Here is a 22,024-nt window from a genome sequence, read left to right as displayed (position 1 = left end):
ATTTCAGGGGATATTTTTGGTTTCCCTGACATGCAATTATTGGGGTTCAAAATTTACTTTTTTTTTTTTTTAATAAATTTATTAAGCTTCAAGTGAACGTTTACAAATCCAATCAGTCTGTCACATATAAGTTTACGTACATCTCACTCCCTACTCCCACTTGCTCTCCCCCTCTTGAGTCAGCCCTTTCAGTCTCTCCTTTCTTGACAATTTTGCCTGCTTCCCTCTCTCTCTATCCTCCCATCCCCCCTCCAGACAAGAGTTGCCAACACAATCTCAAGTGTCCACCTGATATAATTAGCTCACTCTTCATCAGCGTCTCTCTCCCACCCGCTGACCAGTCCCTTTCATTTCTGATGAGTTGTCTTCGGGGATGGTTCCTGTCCTGTGTCAACAGAAGATCTGGGGAGCATGGCCGCCGGGATTCCTCCAGTCTCAGTCAGACCATTAAGTTTGGTCTTTTTATGAGAATTTCGGGTCTGTATCCCACTGATCTCCTGCTCCCTCAGGGGTCCTCTCCTGTGCTCCCTGTCAGGGCAGTCATCGATTGTGGCCGGGCACCAACTAGTTCTTCTGGTCTCAGGATGATGTAGGTCTCTGGTTCATGCGGCCCTTTCTGTCTCCTGGGCTCTTAGTTGTCGTGTGGCCTTGGTGTTCTTCATTTTCCTTTGCTCCAGGTGGGTTGAGACCAATTGATGCATCTTAGATGGCCGCTTGTTAGCATTTAAGACCCCAGACGCCACATTTCAAAGTGGGATGCAGAATGATTTCATAATAGAATTATTTTGCCAACTGACTTAGAAGTCCCCGCAAACCATGTTCCCCAGACCCCCGCACTTGCTCCGTTGACCTTTGAAGCATTCATTTTATCCTGGAAACTTCTTTGCTTTTGGTCCAGTCCAATTGAGCTGACCTTCCATGTATTGAGTGTTGTCTTTCCCTTCACCTAAAGCAGTTCTTATCTACTGTTTAATCAATAAAAAACCCTCTCCCACCCTCCCTCCCTCCCCGCCTCGTAACCACAAAAGTATGTGTTCGTCTCAGGTTTACTATTTCTCAAGATCTTATAATAGTGGTCTTATACAATATTTGTCCTTTTGCCTCTGACTCATTTCGCTCAGCATAATGCCTTCCTGGTTCCTCCATGTTATGAAATGTTTCACAGATTCGTCACTGTTCTTTATCAATGCGTAGTATTCCATTGTGTGAATATACCACAATTTATTTACCCATTCATCTGTTGATGGACACCTTGGTTGCTTCCAACTTTTTGCTATTGTAAACAGAGCTGCAATAAACATGAGTGTGCATATATCTGTTTGTATGAAGACTCTTGTTTCTCTAGGGTATATTCCTAGGAGTGGGATTTCTGGGTTGTATGGTAGTTCTATTTCTAACTGTTTAAGATAACGCCAGATAGATTTCCAAAGTGGTTGTAACATTTTACATTCCCACCAGCAGTGTATGAGAGTTCCAATCTCTCCCCAGCCTCTCCAACATTTATTATTTTGTGTTTTTTGGATTAATGCCAGCCTTGCTGGTGTGAGATGGAATCTCATCGTAGTTTTAATTTGCATTTCTCTAATGGCTAATGATCGAGAGCATTTTCTCATGTATCTGTTGGCTGCCTGAATATCTTCTTTAGTGAAGTGCGTGTTCATATCCTTTGCCCAGTTCTTGATTGGGTTGTTTGTCTTTTTGTGGTTGAGTTTTGACAGAATCATATAGATTTTAGAGATCAGGCGCTGGTCGGAGATGTCATAGCTGAAAATTCTTTCCCAGGCTGTAGGTGGTCTTTTTACTCTTTTGGAGAAGTCTTTAGATGAGCATAGGTGTTTGATTTTTAGGAGCTCCCAGTTATCGGGTTTCTCTTCATCATTTTTGGTAATGTTTTGTATTCTGTTTATACCTTGTATTAGGGCTCCTAGGGTTGTCCCAATTTTTTCTTCCATGATCTTTATCGTTTTAGTCTTTATGTTTAGGTCTTTGATCCACTTGGAGTTAGTTTTTGTGCATGGTGTGACGTATGGGTCCTGTTTCATTTTTTTGCAAAGGGATATCCAGTTATGCCAGCACCATTTGTTAAAAAGGCTATCTTTTCCCCAGTTAATTGACACTGGTCCTTTGTCAAATATCAGCTGCTCATACGTGGATGGATCTATGTCTGGGTTCTCAATTCTGTTCCATTGGTCTATGTGTCTGTTGTTGTACCAATACCAGGCTGTTTTGACTACTGTGGCTGTATAATAGGTTCTGAAGTCAGGTAAGGTGAGGCCTCCCACTTTCTTCTTCTTTTTCAGTAGTGCTTTGCTTATCCGGGGCTTCTTTCCCTTCCATATGAAATTGGTGATTTGTTTCTCTATCCCCTTAAAATATGACATTGGAATTTGGATCGGAAGTGCGTTAAATGTATAGATGGCTTTTGGTAGAATAGACATTTTTACTATGTTAAGTCTTCCTATCCATGAGCAGGGTATGTTTTTCCACTTAAGTATGTCCTTTTGAATTTCTTGTAGTAGAGCTTTGTAGTTTTCTTTGTATAGGTCTTTTACATCCTTGGTAAGATTTATTCCTAAGTATCTTATCTTCTTGGGGGCTACTGTGAAAGGTATTGATTTGGTTATTTCCTCTTCGGTGTTCTTTTTGTTGATGTAGAGGAATCCAAGTGATTTTTGTATGTTTATTTTATAACCTGAGACTCTGCCAAACTCTTCTATTAGTTTCAGTAGTTTTCTGGAGGATTCCTTAGGGTTTTCTGTGTATGTAATCATGTCATCTGCAAATAGTGATAACTTTACTTCTTCCTTGCCAATCCGGATACCTTTTATTTCTTTGTCTAGGCTAATTGCCCTGGCTAAGACTTCCAACACGATGTTGAATAAGAGCAGTGATAAAGGGCATCCTTGTCTGGTTCCCGTTCTCAAGGGAAATGCTTTCAGGTTCTCTCCATTTAGAGTGATATTGGCTGTTGGCTTTGCATAGATGCCCTTTATTATGTTGAGGAATTTTCCTTCAATTCCTATTTTGGTAAGAGTTTTTATCATGAATCGGTGTTGGACTTTGTCAAATGCCTTTTCTGCATCAATTGATAAGATCATTTGGTTTTTGTCTTTTGTTTTATTTATGTGATGGATTACATTAATGGTTTTTCTGATATTAAACCAGCCTTGCATACCTGGTATAAATCCCACTTGATCAGGCTGAATTATTTTTTTGATGTGTTGTTGGATTCTATTGGCTAGAATTTTGTTGAGGATTTTTGCATCAATGTTCATGAGGGATATAGGTCTATAATTTTCTTTGTTTGTAATGTCTTTACCTGGTTTTGGTATCAGGGAGATGGTGGCTTCATAGAATGAGTTGGGTAGTATTCCGTCATTTTCTATGCTTTGGAATACCTTTAGTAGTAGTGGTGTTAACTCTTCTCTGAAAGTTTGGTAGAACTCTGCAGTGAAGCCGTCCGGGCCAGGGCTTTTTTTTGTTGGGAGTTTTTTGATTACCGTTTCAATCTCTTTTTTTGTTATGGGTCTATTTAGTTCTACTTCTGAATGTGTTAGTTTAGGTAGGTAGTGTTTTTCCAAGAATTTATCCATTTCTTCTAGGTTTTCAAATTTGTTAGAGTACAATTTTTCATAATAATCTGAAATGATTCTTTTAATTTCATTTGGTTCTGTTGTGATGTGGTCCTTCTCATTTCTTATTCGGGTTATTTGTTTCCTTTCCTGTATTTCTTTAGTCAGTCTAGCCAATGGTTTATCAATTTTGTTAATTTTTTCAAAGAACCAGCTTTTGGCTTTGTTAATTCTTTCAATTGTTTTTCTGTTCTCTAATTCATTTAGTTCAGCTCTAATTTTTATTATTTGTTTTCTTCTGGTGCCTGATGGATTCTTTTGTTGCTCAGTTACTATTTGTTCAAGTTGTAGGGACAGTTCTCTGATTTTGGCTCTTTCTTCTTTTTGTATGTGTGCATTTATTGATATAAATTGGCCTCTGAGCACTGCTTTTGCTGTGTCCCAGAGGTTTTGATAGGAAGTATTTTCATTCTCGTTGCTTTCTATGAATTTCCTTATTCCCTCCTTGATGTCTTCTATAACCCAGTCTTTTTTCAGGAGGGTATTGTTCATTTTCCAAGTATTTGATTTCTTTTCCCTAGTTTTTCTGTTATTGATCTCTAGTTTTATTGCCTTGTGGTCTGAGAAGATGCTTTGTAATATTTCGATGTTTTGGACTCTGCAAAGGATTGTTTTATGACCTAATATGTGGTCTATTCTAGAGAATGTTCCATGTGCGCTAGAAAAAAAAGTATATTTTGCAGCAGTTGGGTGGAGAGTTCTGTATAAGTCAATGAGGTCAAGTTGGTTGATTGTTGTAATTAGGTCTTCCGTGTTTCTGTTGAGCTTCTTACTGGATGTCCTGTCCTTCTCCGAAAGTGGTGTGTTGAAGTCTCCTACTATAATTGTGAAGGTATCTATCTCGCTTTTCAATTCTGTTAAAATTTGATTTATGTATCTTGCAGCCCTGTCATTGGGTGCATAAATATTTAATATGGTTATGTCTTCCTGATCAATTGTCCCTTTTATCATTATATAGTGTCCTTCTTTATCCTTTGTGGTGGATTTAAGTCTAAAGTCTATTTTGTCAGAAATTAATATTGCTACTCCTCTTCTTTTTTGCTTATTGTTTGCTTGATATACTTTTTTCCATCCTTTGAGTTTTAGTTTGTTTGTGTCTCTAAGTCTAAGGTGTGTCTCTTGTAGGCAGCATATAGATGGATCGTGTTTCTTTATCCAGTCTGTGACTCTCTGTCTCTTTATTGGTGCATTTAGTCCATTTACATTCAGGGTAATTATAGATAAATAAGTTTTTAGTGCTGTCATTTTGATGCCTTTTTATGTGTGTTGTTGACAATTTCATTTTTCCACATACTTTTTTGTGCTGAGGCATTTTTCTTAGTAAATTGTGAGATCCTCATTTTCATAGTGCTTGACTTTATGTTAGTTGAGTCGTTACGTTTTTCTTGGTTTTTATCTTGAGTTATAGAGTTGTTATACCTTTTTGTGGTTACCTTATTATTTACCCCTATTTTTCTGAGTAAAAACGTAACTTGTATTGTTCTATATCGCCTTGTATCACTCTCCATATGGCAGTTCAATGCGTCCTGTATTTAGTCCCTCTTTTTGATTATTGTGATCTTTTACCTATTGACTTCCATGATTCCCTGTTATGTGTATTTATTTATTTTCTTTAATTAATCTTAATTTGTTTGTTTTTGTGATTTCCCTATTTGAGTTGATATCAGGACGTTCTGTTTTGTGACCTTGTGTTGTGCTGATATCTGATATTATTGGTTCTCTGACCAAACAATATCCTTTAATATTTCTTGTAGCTTTGGTTTGGTTTTTGCAAATTCTCTAAACTTGTGTTTGTCTGTAAATATCTTAATTACGCCTTCATATTTCAGAGAGAGTTTTGCTGGATATATGATCCTTGGCTGGCAGTTTTTCTCCTTCAGTGTTCTGTATATGTCGTCCCATTCCCTTCTTGCCTGCATGGTTTCTGCTGAGTAGTCAGAACATATTCTTATTGCTTCTCCCTTGAAGGAAACCTTTCTTTTCTCCCTGGCTGCTTTTAAAATTTTCTGTTTATCTTTGGTTTTGGTGAGTTTGATGATAATATGTCTTGGTGTTTTTCTTTTTGTATCAATCTTAAATGGGGTTCGATGAGCATCTTGGATAGATATCCTTTCGTCTTTCATGATGTCAGGGAAGTTTTCTGTCAGGAGTTCTTCAACTATTTTCTCTGTGTTTTCTGTCCCCCCTCCCTGTTCTGGGACTCCAATCACCCGCAGGTTATCCTTCTTGATAGAGTCCCACATGATTCTTAGGGTTTCTTCATTTTTTTAAATTCTTTTATCTGATTTTTTTTCAGCTATGTTGGTGTTGATTCCCTGGTCCTCCAGATGTCCCAGTCTGCATTCTAATTGCTCGAGTCTGCTCCTCTGACTTCCTAGTGTGTTGTCTAATTCTGTTATTTTATTGTTAATCTTTTGGATTTCTACATGTTGTCTCTCTATGGATTCTTGCAACTTATTAATTTTTCCACTATGTTCTTGAATAATCTTTTTGAGTTCTTCAACAGTTTTAACAGTGTGTTCCTTGGCTTTTTCTGCAGTTATCCTAATTTCATTTGTGATATCATTAAGCATTCTGTAAATTAGTTTTTTATATTCTGTATCTGATAATTCCAAGATTGTATCTTCATTTGGGAAAGATTTTGATTCTTTTGTTTGAGGGGTTGGAGAAGCTGTCATGGTCTGCTTCTTTAAGTGTTTTGATATGGATTGTTGTCTCCGAGCCATCACTGGGAAAGTAGTTTTTCCAGAAAATCCGCTAAAAAAAAAATGCAGTCAGATCCCTATCAGAGTTCTCCCTCTGGCTCAGGCTATTCAGATGTTAATGAAGCTGCCTGGGGAGGGAGGGGGAGGGAACAGAGAGATAGGAGAGTAGCACCTCAGAATATAGCCAGAGTTGCTTGTCTTGCTTGGAATGACTATTATATCTGAGATTCCCACGGGTGCGTCGCCTATGTGTGCTGGCTGTGTGGAGATTGCCCCCGGGGGGTCTGGCCCGCTGGAGTCATGGGCAGATCCTCCGCTTCCAGCCTCACGCCCAGCGTCAAGGCTCCCCTACTGGGACGGTGCACTCTCGACTCCAAAATCAGTCGCTGCCTCCCGGGGACTTCTCGTCCCTCCAGCCGCGTGGCCGTGCCGCCCCCGAGAACCAGTTGGGCCTCCTCCCGGGGTTAGTTCAGATGGGTGGAGCAGCTCCCCATGCTTGTGCCATGACCGAGTGTCCCGGCTGGGACGCTGTTCTCCCCGCTCCAATACCAGTCGCTGCCTCCTGGGGACTTCTCCTACCGGCTGAGTCCCACGCTGCCCGCGCGACCCGGCTGGTCCCCTTCCTGGGGTTAGTTCAGGGGGGTGGAGCAACTCTCTGTGTTTATGCCGTACCTGCGTCGAGTCCAAATCCCTGCGGGACGGTTCCCCGGCTCGGACGCTGCTCTTTCTGCTCCAAGACCAGTCACTGCCTCCCAGGGACTTCTCCTACCGGCCGCGTCCCACGCCGCCCGTGGAACCGCTGGTCCCCCTCCTGGGGTTAGTTCAGGGGGGTGGAGCAGCTCTCTGTGCTTGTGCCGTACCTGACTGGTGCGCTGGCTCCAGGCTCTGGAAACAATCGCTGCTTCCCTGTATTAGTTCGTTCTCCGTCTCTAAATCTGTTTGTTGTTCAGGGTTGGTAGATTGTTATGTATGTGATTGATTCACTTGTTTTTCCATGTCTTTGTTGTAAGAGGGATCCGAGGTAGCGTCTGCCTAGTCCGCCATCTTGGCTCCGCCCCCCAAAATTTACTTTTAATAGCAGTTCCCTTAGATTTATATCAGGGATAAGTATCCAGGTGGAGAGAGTGACATATTTTAGTTGGTGTTAGTAACTTCCTTTTAACTTCAGTTTTACAACATGGATATAGGGGATGAAGTGTCAATAATCAGTAATTGTTTTATTAAATTAGCTGTCTCATGCCAATCAGAAGAAAAGAAGGAGGAAGGGAACAAAGGAAAGGAATAAAAAGAGGCTGAGAATGAGAAAGGAAGAGAAAGCTTGAGGAAATAAATGTTCTCTATTCAAAACAGTATTTTCAACATATATTTTAAAGCTCTTTCTACTTTATTATAGAAAATAGATATTTTATGACATTTTTGTTATTTTTTTAGAATTTACAGAAAAGTTAAACTGAGAAAATAAAAATATTTATTGTAGTTTTGATGATATTTTAATAACATTTGTTGGGTTTGAAGAATATATAAAAATATAAACAAAGAAATAATATATAATATTATATACCTACAATGTATATAAGAACTGAAACATTTCCTTATTTATGTAAATATATTCTAACTTGAGAGACCACTTCCTAAAATTGGTAAGAAATACAACATCCTTAGTAAAGGAAAATGTGTGAGGCCCTACTTTTTCTGGTGATTATAGCTGCCACCACTTCTGCCCAGAACAAAGGAGGTGCATTTAAGTCATTCAGTATTATTAGGGGTTCCGGTACCTCCACATCAACTTCATCATGAGTTCCTCTGGACAGTGGTGCATGGTGTCCCGACTTTAGAGTCGTCACAGCCACTCATGCAGCCGGTCTTGTCCTGGCTCTCTGACATCTCAAGCACAATGTATTTCAGAACACCACCCGGGTTTCCCCATTAATTCTCCAAGCACTCTCCTGTTTCTAATCCTGAAAAACCAACAACATTTGGCTGTCTAAACAGTATTCTTCCATCTCCCTAGGTTTTAACTCTACCACCCTATGTCCCTCCTCATCTGAGACTCCAACTTAAGATTGTCCTAAAAAAAGGCTTTTAAAACCAGAGGATTATTTTATCTGCTAGAGGTTATCTTTAGGAGCCCTGGTGGTGAAGTAGTTAAGAGCTATGGCTGCTAACCAAAAGGCCGGCAGTTCAAATCCACCAGCTGCTCCTTGGAAATCCTGTGGGGCACTTCTGTTCTGTCCTATAGGGTCATTATGACTCGGAATCCACTCTACAGCAATGGGTTTGTTTTTTTATCTTTGCCATAAATACCCAGATTAAGATTCCCAGATTAAACACAAAGACAGTATCATAGTGTTAATTTCTAGGGCATTCTTCATTAAAATTGTCTATGATTCCTTTCCTTTTTTTTTTTTTAAAGGTTATCTATAAGTATGTATGTGTATAACTATATGCATATTTCTGTAATAACCAATGTCAAGATTGAAGCAGCATTTACTCCTTGCTTTCCATATCAAAGTCATTTACTCAACAATTATTGATTCAGGGTTTACCATGTGCCAGCTGGGCAGTGGAAGTACAAGGGCAATCCAGTGAGAAATAATGCATGCCCTCACTGGTATTAAAGAGCATAAATGAAGCACCATCATTACTATTTATTATTCTTCATCTCTTTGGCCATTTTTTTGGTTGGCAAAAATCTATGATTCTTAACCTCCTAATTATTATTAATGTATTGTTATCATTTATTAGGAAAGAGACATTACTTTTCATAACTACAGTAGCAAATATTAAGAGAACTTTGCCAACTCTCTTCTATGCTGGCTTTATTATCTTTGAGTTCTTCATTTTGATTTTACTGTCATTTACCTGAAATCCTACTTGAGTAATTTTTGTTCTTGTTTTTGTCATAAAGGGCTCATGGCTGTTACATTTTCTAAATTTGTGAATGGCATTTCTGCTGAATAGAAAAATTATTGATTCACAGTCTATTCTGCTAGAAATTCTCTAGAGATTGTCCTGTCATCTTCAGCCAAATTTTTGTTTCTCTGTCGGTAACATGTTTTTCACTGCCTGGATACTTAAAGCAGTTTTCTTAATTTATGTATAGTCTTCAGTATAGAGGGTTTATAACTTAAAAATTTTAAAGGTACACAATGAATCCGTTTAACTGAAGACTCACTTCCAGTTGAGAAAATTTTTAGTGCCATACGTTTTAGAATATTATTTATATTTATTTCCTTCAAAATATTTATTGATACTCTACCTGTGACTATCCATATTTTAACAAGAATACATAATGCTTGGCCTTCAAAGGCTAAACTATAGTTCTATGTATTTATGAAATACTGGAATTCACATGAGGTGTATAATGAATGTTGTAGTGTCTGTGATTGTTGTATCATCTAGGAATTTTTTTTTTTTTCTTTGCCTAACACAGTTTCCTCATTGGAAGCCAGCCTTGAGAGTCTGAAGGGGTGCATTCTTAGCATGGTGAATATAGTAAAGCTTGGCTGGGAGTATATGCTGCCCTTTTCATAAGATTGCATCTACTAACACAGACAGCACCTAACAAGAACAACATAACTTGGATGGTCCTTTTAATGTAGTCATAGAAATTTTGTATTTCACACGACTCAAACTCATGATTGTGTTTTGCATTTCAAATATTTCAATGTGATTGTATATAAGTAAATTCCATTTTTTATTAAGAATATGACTTCATAGGTGTTTCATCAAAGACAAAGTTTAAGATCACACTCAATGAGAATATTTAAAGTAATTTCACAACTGTTTTGTTAACATATGTAGTATGATTTTAGTTTGCACATCTGTTTTGAATCAAACTTTTATTTAAATAAAGTTTTAAAAGAATGTACTTATTAATGGTACAAACTGTCCTCAAGGCCAATAGAAAAATATGTGGTAATCCCAAGCTCCAATTCATAAATGAATAGTTTATGTACGTATTTGCATTTCCAGATGCTTATTAGTGATTCCAGTGGAGTACTTCGGGAGGATTAATTGCTTTCGCTTTTGCACACATTCTTTATTTATCATCATTAAAAGGCCTGTTGAATGAGACTTTTTATGCTGTAATGTATCATTTACTAAAATTTTCTTTTTGGCAAGCTGACAAAAGGAGTACAGGCAGTCCCCAGGTTACCAAAGAAACTTCAACTTATGGACAACTCCTATTTGCCTTTTAATATCATGTAAATTTGCCCTCACTTTGAAACAATTGAACCAACCCCCTACTGGAAACAAATTCTTTATCACAGTCATCTTCACTTGCTACAAGTGCAGCTTTAAATCATTGAAAAGGCTTCAAATCTTTTCTTGCAGTAACGTAAGGCTAAAGAAAACCATACTCACCTGTTCCAACTTACCTGCAAATTTGACTTAAAGACACACTTAAGAACAGATTTCATTCATAACCCGGGGACTGCCTGTATCTTAGATATTATGCTTTCTAATTACATGACTTGAATCTAACAATTATTTCTAACTTGTTGGTCTCAAGATATGAGGACGGAGAAGCTGAGTGAATCAGTTCTTAAATCTCTTTGTATGAGATCTCTACCTAGAGATAGTGAACAAATGGCTTAAAATCTTCAACATAAAATGTGTTGAAGCTTATGGCGTAAATCAGATATGAGATTGCATTGCCATTTTCTGAAGAAACATTTTTCATTAAGAAATTTATGAACAAGTAGTCTCTTTATGTAAATTAACTCATAATTATTAATAATAATATAATGTATGAAAACTAATATTGTTTAGGCTTACATAATAATACATATTATTTTTATAGAGTTAAAAGAGGTCATTCATTTTATGCATAAAATATATAGGCCAACCCCAAGAAGATAAAGTGGAAAAACATACCTTGCTCATGGATAGGAAGACTTAACATTATAAAAATGTCTATTCTACCAAAAGTGATCTATACATTTAATGCAATTCTGATCCAAATCCCAACGATGTTCTTTAATGAGATGGAGAAACAAATCACCAACTTCATGTGGAAGGGAAAGAGACCCTGGATAAATAAGGCATTACTGAAAAAGAAGAACAAAGTGGGAGGCCTTACTTTACCTGATTTTAGAACCTATTATATACCGCCACAGTAGTCAAAACACCCTGGTACTGGTACAACAACAGACACATAGAGCAATGGAACAGAATTGAGAATCCAGGCATAAATCCATCCATGTATGAGTGGTTGGTATTAGACAAAGGCCCCAAAACAGTTAAATGGGGAAAAGACAGTTTTTTTAACAAATGGTGCTGGCATAACAAGTTATCCATCTGCAAAAAAATGAAACGAGACCCATACCTCACTCCATGCACAAAAACGAGCTCAAAATGGATCACAGATCTAAATATCAAATCTAAAATGATAAAAATTTATGAAAGAAAAAATAGGGACAATGTTAGGAGCCCTAATACATGGCATAAACAGTATAGAAAACATTATAAAGAACGTAGAAGAAAAACTAAATAACTGGGAGCTCCTAAAAATCAAACACTTATGCTCATCCAAAGACTTCACCAAAAGGGTAAAAAGACTACCCACAGACTGGGAAAACGTTTTCAGCTGTGACATTTCCGATCAGTGCCTGATCTCTAAAATCTACATGATACTGCAGAAACTCAACTACAAAAAGACAAAAAACTCAATTAAAAAATGGGCAAAAGATATGAATAGACATTTCACTAAAGAAGACATTCAGATACATGAGGAGATGTTCACGATCATTAGCCATTGGAGAAATGCAGATCAAAACTATAATGAGATTTCATCTCACTCCACAAGGCTGGCGTTAATCCAAAAAACACAAAATAATAAATGATGGAGAGGCTGTGGAGAGATTGGAACACATATACACTGCTGGTGGGAATGTCAAATGGTACAACCACTTTGGAAATTGATTTGGCACTGCCTTAAAAAGCTAGAAATCGAACTATCATATGATCTAGAAATCCACTCCTCGGAATATATCCTAGAGAAATAGGAGCCTTTACATGAACAGATATATGCACACCCATGTTTATTGCAGCACTGTTTACAATAGCAAAAAGATGGAAGCAACCAAGGTGCCCATCAATGGATGAATGGATAAATAAATTATGGTATATTCACACAATGGAATACTACGCATCGATAAAGAACACTGAGGAATCTGTGAAACATTTCATAACATGGAGCAACCTGGAAGGCATTATGCTGGGTGAAATTAGTTGCAAAAAGACAAATATTGTATAAGAGGACTATTATAAGAACTTGAGAAATAGATTAAACTGAGAAGAAAACGTTCCTTTTTGGTTACCAGAGGGGGGAGGGAGGGAGGGTGGGGGTGGGAGGATGGGAGACGGGTATTCACTAATTAGATAGTGGATAAGAACTAGGTGAAGGGAAAGACAACACACAATACAGGGGAGGTCAGCACGACTGGAATAACCAAAAGCAAAGAAGTTTCCTGAATAAACTGAATGCTTCGAAGGCCAGTGTAGCAGGGGCAGGGGTTTGGGGACCATGGTTTTAGGGGACATCTAAGTCAATTGGCCTAATAAAATCTATTAAGAAAACATTCTGCATCCCACTTTGAAGAGTGGTGTCTGGGGTCTTAAACGCTAGCAAGCAGCCATCTAAATGCATCAATTGGTCTCAACCCACCTGGATCAAAGGAGAATGAAGAACACCAAGGACGCAAGGTAATTATGAGCCCAAGAGACAGAAAGGGCCACATGAACCAGAGTCTACATCATCCTGAGACCAGAAGAACTAGATGGTGCCCAGCTATAACCGATGACTGCCCTGACAAGGAACACAAAGAGAACCTCTGAGGGAGTAGGAGAGCAGTGGGATGCAGACCCCAAATTCTTATAAAAAGACCAGACTTAATGCTCTGACTGAGACTAGAAGGACCCTGGTGGTCATGGCCCCCAGACCTTCTGTTGGCCCAGGACACGAACCGTTCCCAAAGCCAATTCTTCAGACATGGATTGGACTGGACAGTGGGTTGGAGAGGAATGCTGGTGGCTTCTTGGATCAGGTGGACACTTGAGACTATGTTGGGATCTCCTGCCTGGAGGGGAGACGAGAAGGTAGAGGGGGTTAGAGGCTGGCGAAATGGACGCAAAACTAGAGAGAGTGGAGGGAGAGAGTGGGGTGTCTTATTGGGGGAGAGTAATTGGGGGTATGTAGCAAGGTGTATATAATTTTTTGTGTGAGAGACTGACTTGATTTGTAAACTTTCACTTAAAGCACAACAAAAATTATAAATATATATATATATATATATGCCACTGGCGAATGTTATTAGTTTAAATAAATCTGTTCAAGAGTTTTCCAAGGCAACATATTTACTGTCATAAAAATAATTAGATTGAAAATATTCCTTCTCTGAATTATAGATTCAAAGTATTTCCCCATTTATGTTCACAATGTCCGTCTTCCTGTTTAGGGTGAAAATATCATATGAAGAGTTTTTGATTTTGAATAAATATTTCCTAGTTACTCCTGTAGTACAGGTTTTATCTCTGAAGAAAGAAGAAAATCAATTGGACTGTGGAAATTATTTGACTGGACATATTTTAGTCCAGGAGTCAGAGAGACCTACTTTATGTTATTTGGAAATGTAAAGCAGAATACAAAATCATGTGACTAGAGCAAAGAAAATATTAAAGCTGCAACAATGTGTAATAAAGCATGGGTAGAAAAAAAAACAAAAATGAGAAACAAATGAGAGTTATAATGACATCTATGGTGAAGCAAAACCCACTGACCTGTAAATTTGTTAGAATGATTTTCTTAGGGCAATGTGCATCTGTTGTCAGAAGAGAGAGTTATTACCTGAGCTCTACCATTTGTGTACTACCCATCTGTTAGTTTGTCAGTTGTCATACTGTTGTGGCTTGTGTGTTGCTGTGATGTGGGAAACTATGCCACTGGTATTTTGCGTACCAGCAGATTGACCTGTAGTGGAGAGGTTTCAGTGGACCTTCCAGACAAACTGACTAGAAAGAAAGGCTTGGTGTCTGTTCTAAAAATTAGCCAGTGAAAACCTTATGAATCACAACAGAATATTGTCCAACTCACTTGCTTTGGACACTTCATCAAGAGGGATCAATAGCTGGAGGGGGACATTATGTTTGGTGAAGTAGAGGGACAGTGAAGGTGAGGGGACACTTGGTGAGATGGATTGACATAATAGTTACAGCAATGGATTGGAATTAGGCAATATTTTTTGTTCTTTGTACCTAAGGTAACCATGAGTTGAAGTAGACCCAGAGGCAACTATCTATCTATCTAGCTGTCACCATTTGTTCCGTAAGCATGGGCCAATCTTTCAACTTCTCTTAGCCTCTTTAAAGAAAATAATAATAGCTCGTCACACAGATACGGTGAAGGTTAAATGAGGTGATGCAAACTTATGTGCCCACCAAGTACATCATAGATATCCAGTGAATGTTAGAGGAATCTGAAAGACTACAAAACTACTACTTCAGAGTTCAGAAAGTCAAATTAGAATTTTTGGGAGAACTGTACCAATTCAGTTGCCACTGAGTCAACTCTGACTCATGGTGACCCCATGTTGAGTCAGGGTACCCCTGTGCTCCATCTCGTTTTCAATGGTTGATTATTTGGAGGTAGATAACCAGGCCTTTCTTCCAAGATGCCACTGTGTGGACTAGAACCTCCAACGTTTCGGTTAGCAGCCCAGCACTTTAACCGTTTGCAGAACCCAGAGACTCCAGGACAAAGCTCCAAGTAGGCACACTTCAGTACAATACAAGAAATAGTTTTGAACAGAGTGTTCCTGCAGAGAAAGGGCTACATTTCAGGTTAGCGAGATCTTCATTGGAGAGTTGTTTGAGGGTAGGTTGGGTAACAGCCTTGTTGAGATTATAAAGTTAATCAGATATTAGACTGGAGAATCTCCAACGTCCCTTCCAATCCAGAGTTAAGGGTTTGTGAAAGTATCTACTTTCCAGTTAAACATTTATTCTACCAGAGGGGGGCAGTAGAGCAGAATGGTTAAAAGTCGGGGCTCTGAACTCCAGACTGGTCTCAGTATGACACAGCCTCTTCCTGACTGTATGAAATTGGGAAACTTTTATAAACCTTTCTTATAGGGTTCAGTTTTCTTGTCTATTACATAGTGATAATAATTTCTATTTCAAAAGGCTGATGGGAAGATAAAATAAAACTAAACCCACTGCCGACTCCTAGCGACGCTGTGTAGTGAATGCTAAAGGCTTAGCAGAGTGCCTGACCAAACCAAAACCATTGCCATAAAGTCAGTTACTCATAGTAACCCTATAGGACAGAGTAGAACCACCCCATCAGTTTCCTAAACTGTAAGCTTTACAGATGCAGACTACCACATCTTTCTCCCATGGAGTGGCTGAGGGGCTCCAACCGCTGACCTTTCGGTTAGCATCTGAGTAGTGCTTAACCACTGTGCCACCAGGGCTCCTTAGCAGAGGGCCTTCAAAAAAAAAAAAAATTGCCATCAACTAAATTCTGATTCATAGCAACCTTATAGGACAGAGTAGAACTGCCCCATAGGATCTCCAAGAAGCAGCTGGTGGATTCAAACTGCTGACCTTTTCGTTAGCAGCCGAGCTCCTGGGGCATAGTGAAAATGGTCTCTATAAGTTTTTTTTATCATTATTGATCTATCTGCTTGGTGGAACTGATAGGCCAAAGCTAACTCTATCTAATGCTCTAAGTGATTTGAGAAAACAAAGTGTAGAAATATATTAACTGAATATATCCATATTAGAAGGATTAGCGAAAAATATTTAAAACAGTAGAATTATCTATCTGTGAAATATTTTCAACCTGAAGAAGCCCAACTCGTTTAATATATACACATTCTAGTAACAAGTAGTGTCATAATAACGGATGGGACAGTAACAGCTTCAGAGAATACAATGTGATTATTTGAAGTTACTCTTTAAATTGCGTTTTGTATTTTAACTCACCAAGAATGTCTTTAGCCTGTCTGTGTGTTAGCCTGTCAGTCTGTATTAATTCATGCTCCCAGAAAAATAAGTGTGATTTGCAAATTTTATACATTGTTAAAGTCAATTTCTCTTCTGTATTTTTATTATTATTATTGGTACTTGTTTAAGGAAAAAATAAATAAATAAAACCAGGGCATTCCAATCTCAAAGTTTTACACTTTAGATAACAAACTGTCTTTGAGTTTGTTTTTCTTAGATTTAAACAATTTTGAGTTATCTAATAGGGTTGCTATGAGTCGGAATTGACTCGACGGCAGTGGGTTTGGTTTTTTTGGTTATCCAAAGATAGGCCTTCCTAAAAAAAAAAAAAAAAAAGAACACTTTCCATTGAGTCTATTCCAATTCCAATTCATAGCGACCCTACAGGACAGAGTAGAGCCGACCCATAAGGTTTCCAGGAAGTGCCTGGTGAATTCAAACATGCCAACCTTTTGGTTAGTAGCTATAGCTTTTAACCACTATGCCACCAGGGTTTTCAAGGGCCTTACTAAGGGTTTTCAAGGGCCTTACTAGGTGTCTGTAATTTACTAAGATATGGTATGACTGATGCTACAAATTGTCTAATAAGTGTACAAGCAATTATTACTAGTAATTAAATACTTCTGTTACCCAAAATATTGTTTATAGCTCCCTTTTCCCAATTAACCTGATCTAAAATATAGGAACTTCAGTGACTTATCCCAGTGGCTAAAAAATTCTTATTTTACATTAGAGAACACATAAAAATATATTATTTGGACCAACATTATTTTAAAAGAGAAATTCAGGTATTAAGAAAATTAGTATAAATTTGCCATTCATCAACTAGATAATTCCATAATGTTGAATAATTCAGTAGTCAGTTTGTGAACCCAGTTGTACAAATTCCATTAGCCATCAGCACTATGACTTTCAAGCTTATCGGAAAATTCTTAGGTTTAAAGTTCAAGCTGTTGCCAAAAACTGCAAGAGCAAAAATCATAATAAAATGTTAAATACTCAATTTCAGAAGAAATTAAGGCACAATATTAAAATAATACCCTTAAAATGGGCCATTCTCACTACTATCCTACCTCAATAGAGGATTCAATCAATTAAAAAAAAAAATGAAAGAAAGAAAAAATAACTACTGTCCTGAGTTCTCTACAGAGGAAAAGGTGGGAACAACTCAAAACTGACCGGATGGCAAGCCTGGAGGAAAATTTTCTACAATGTATAAAGCTTAAACTTGAGAAGTTAGAGAGTTAAATTTTAAACCTGCAGTGAGTTGTCTTCATTGCTTTGATGGAGAGTGAAGGAAAGGGCAATCAGTAAACAAGTGCGACCCTTTACCCAAATATGGCTTTAATGATTGCAGGTAATACCTAACATCACACTGGGAGGCAAATTGGTAGTCCTTGGAAACTGCTGTGCATTGGCGTGATATTCCCTGAGGCTAAAACCAATCAGAAGCCAGGCCTTTTATACCTCATGAAGCCTATGAGTGGTTTCCAGGGGTAACCTCTTTCTGAGCATATTTGCATAATCTAATTTGGGGTTTCAAAAGTGGGGAGAATGACTGACAGATCACATTTTAATAGCCACCATTCTTTAAGTTGCTGTAGAAAGAGTCTCATACCTGAAATAGTTTATGATGCATTTTTGAAACAAATGTTGCATGTGCTATTTGAATTGATACAAATACACATTCATTTTGAATACTCTTTTTTTTAATAGATGAGTTTACATCTTTCCTGAATACTTGAAATCTCGCTCTTTCTCTTTGAAAATTAAAGGGGGCTGCTGTTTCCATGCTCGATAGCATTCAACAGATTTCTAATATTAAACATTTGTGAATTTATAAATCATCGTATATTAATTATGTATAAAACTTGACTGTTTTTAATCCATGTAAGAAATATTTATGGGACATCTCGTAGGTGCCATTGGAAAACTTGGTGGCACAGTGGTTAAGAGCTATGGCTGCTAACTAAAAGGTTGGCAGTTCAAATCCACCAGGCGCTCCTTGGAAACTGTATGGTAGAGTTCTACTCTGCCCTGTAGGGTCGCTATGAGTTGCAATTAACTTGACGTCAACAGGTTAGTAGGTGCTATATATTGTGCCTAATAGACACGGTCTTCTCCTTTTGTAGAGTGCTTATTATTTTATTTAAAGAGATTGAGAGAAAGTCATGTTAAATCTTTCATAGAGCAATAGTTCTTCTTTCAGGGAATTTCCGGGGCTGACATCTTGGAAGGGGGCCTAGTTAGCAAAATGTTCATGTTATATAAATTTGTTCAGGCTACTAAATCGCCTATTGAAATGAATATGCTTATTGATCAGTAGATGCGCAAATGAATACTTTGAAATGAATTTTACCACATAAGTTTAAAATAGTTAACTCTCTAGACAAGTAGGAGGAGTTAGAAAATTGAAGGGTATAGAAAATAAAGTATTATTTAGTTCACTGAGCTACCTGAAAGTGTCAGTGTTTCTAAAAGTGTATTATTTGTTCCTAGGAAATAACTATGCTAGGGAATATCCTTTTTTTTTTTAATAGTGTGTCTTTAGTTCATCATTAACTGTATAAGGACATAGCCAGTGGTACATCTACTGGCATGGAGATAGGACAGAACCAGAAGCCTGGGCATATTCAACAGCTTTTGAGAGGTTAGTTTTTAGGGGTATCTGAAAAATCAACTCAATTTGGATGTTTGAAAGAAAATAGGCAAAAAATTAGAACAATATGGAGATGTCTACAGAATTAGGCAATAGGGAGAGCTGGTTGCTAATATTAAGGAATAGAAGAAGGAGCTTGGGTTGCAGAGGCTGTAATCATAAAGAATGGAGAAGCACATAATTCCACAGGCAACTGTATCTTAATATGTATGCAAAACACCATGCTAGGCACCATTACCAAAAGAAAAACTACAAAAATATAGATGACCTTTACTAGGGAAAAGTGTGCCTTGATGCACATACAAAGAACCAAATTATTGGACTAGGAGTCAAAGTGATGGAATGATTGCAGAGAACAAAACACATGACCAGGGACTAGGACTGAGATATCATTTAAGAGAAAGTTGGCAGTGCCGCTTACTTGGTGCTGAAGTGAACACTGCATAACATAGCTCCCTAAATCTCCTCTCAAAGGAAGAGAATTTTTACCAGATACTGAATCAAGTCTGAGTCTCTGGACATGTGGATTAAATAGACAAGGGGCTAGTTGCCAAAGAGGGTATTACCTATAGAGTACCCTGGAATCAAAGGAGGAGGTGGATTGCTCCTATGAGTGCTTAAACATTTATAATGGTACCATCTCTAGGTGTGGGGAAATACTTTCTACGCAAAAATAACAATGGCATTTGTGTCCAAAGCAGACTTTATTTAATTGCACTTTAACATGATGAGAGGAGACATTTCTCACCAAGCACTTAATCTAGAGTTGAAAAAGTTATTTTATGAAACCAGGTGAAAATTAGTATAATGTACTCACCTCTTTGGAGCTCAGTCAAAGCTAGCATACCAACGAGGGAGGATAAGAGAAACCATTTGCATTTCTTTGTTTGCAACCTGACATCTTTTCTGTAGTTTCTATCAAACTGGAAGGAGAGGTTTTTTATGTGGAGCTTGCTGTTAGTATTAATTAATGTTGCGCACATCTCTTTGATGTGCTAGGTTTCATTATCAACTGCCAAAAACTGATTATCTAAATCTCAAATTAGTAAACCAGTTCGATGAGTAGTGGAAAAAAATGAATAAAAGGGTTGAAATATGCCCCAAAGTCTTAAATCATTGAGAGTATCTTATGAGATCACAGGTAGAGGATTTACGATTATATTTTACTGAGCAACAAATTCATAATTCCCACAGTAATAATTTCATTTGGTTTAACTGCTGTATAAGTTCGAATTATTGACAAAATTCATTTCCACCCAGTCATCAACAAAATGAAAAACAATTTAATGCCAACAGAATGCACTATAAAATTATTATATATCAGACAACCTTTCTAAGCTAAAGAGAAATTACATTTAAATACTATATTTCTTATTTGGCATAAATACATGAAAAGCAACAGAAGATAATGTTTAAACCTGTCTATTGAATATTTGGAGCCTTGGTGGCATGGTGGTTAAAAACTTCGCTGCTAACCAAAAAATTGGCAGTTTGAATCCACCAGCCACTCCTTGGAAACCATTTGGGGTAGTTCTACTCTTTCCTCTAGGGTCAGTATGAGTCGGAATCGACTCAACAGCGAGGAGTTTGGTTTTTGATTCTTATTGAATAGTTACATTTTCTGGAAAAATAAATATCACATGTAATAGGATTGTTAAATTACCTATCTCAGATAATCAGTACCATATTGTCAGTATAGTGAGGTCGACTCTGTTTTAAATTAAGGATCGTTTTGTTGGTGATGCATACTGACATTGCAATCATCTCATTCATAATGATAATCTTGGTAAACTTTTGATCTAAAAAAATATATAAATGGATGATTTTATTTTAATATGGTTTAAAATGTATTTCTGCAGTGTTGTTGTTGTTAGGTGCCGTCAAGTTGGTTCCGACTCATAGCAACCCTACGCACAACAGAACGAAGCACAGCACGGTCCTGTGCCATCTTTACAGCTGTTGTTATGCTTGAGCTCATTGTAGCAGCTACTGTGCCAATCAACCTTGTTGAGGATCTTCCTCTTTTTCGCTGACCCTGTATTTTGCCAAGCATGATGTCCTTCTCCAGGAACTGATCCCTCCTGACAACACGTCCAAAGTATGTAAAACTCAGCCTCGCCATCCCTGCTTCTAAGGAGCAATCTGACTATACTTCTTCCAAGACCTATTTATTCTGTCTTCTGGCAGCCCATGGTATAGTCAATATTCTTCGCCAACAGCACAATTCAAAGGTGTCAGTTCTTCTTCAGCCTTCCTTATTCACTGTCCAGCTTTCACATGCATGTGATCCAATTGAAAATACCATAGCTTGGGTCAGGTGTACCTTAGTCTTCAAGGTGACATCTTTGCTTTTTAACACTTTAAAGAGGTCCTTTGCAGCAGATTTTTCCAATGCTATGCATCTTTTGATTTCTTGACTGCTGCTTCCATGGCTAATGATTTTGGATCCAAGTAAAATGAAATCCTTGACAACTTCAATCTTCTCTCCGTCCATCAAGATGTTGCTCATTGGTACAGTTGTAAGGGTTTTTGTTTTCTTTATGTTGAGGTGCAGTCCATACTGAAGGCTGTGGTCTTTGATCTTCATTAGTAAGTGCTTCAAGTCCTCTTCACTTTCAGCAAGCAACATCGTGTCATCTGCATAACACAGGTTGCTAATGAGACTTTCTCCAATCCTGATGCCCCATCCTTCATTATATGGTCCAGCTTCTCAGATTATTTGCTCAGCATACAGATTGAATAGGTATGGTGAAAAGTCACAACACTGACACACACCTTTCCTGACTTTAAACCACTCAGTAACCTCTTGTTCTGTCCCAACAACTGCCTCTTGATCTATGTAAAGGTTCCTCATGAGCACAATTAAGTGTTCTGGAATTCCCATTCTTCACAATGTTATCCATAATTTGTTATGATCCACACAGTCAAATGCCTTTGCCTAGTCAGTAAGTACCAGAAGTAAACATCCTTTTGGTATTCTGTGCCTTCAGCCAGGATCCATCTGACATTAGCAATGA

Source organism: Elephas maximus, chromosome 4 (assembly GCF_024166365.1).
Source record: "Elephas maximus indicus isolate mEleMax1 chromosome 4, mEleMax1 primary haplotype, whole genome shotgun sequence".
Classification (NCBI taxonomy): Eukaryota; Metazoa; Chordata; class Mammalia; order Proboscidea; family Elephantidae; genus Elephas; species Elephas maximus.
This window is presented reverse-complemented; position numbering follows the sequence as displayed.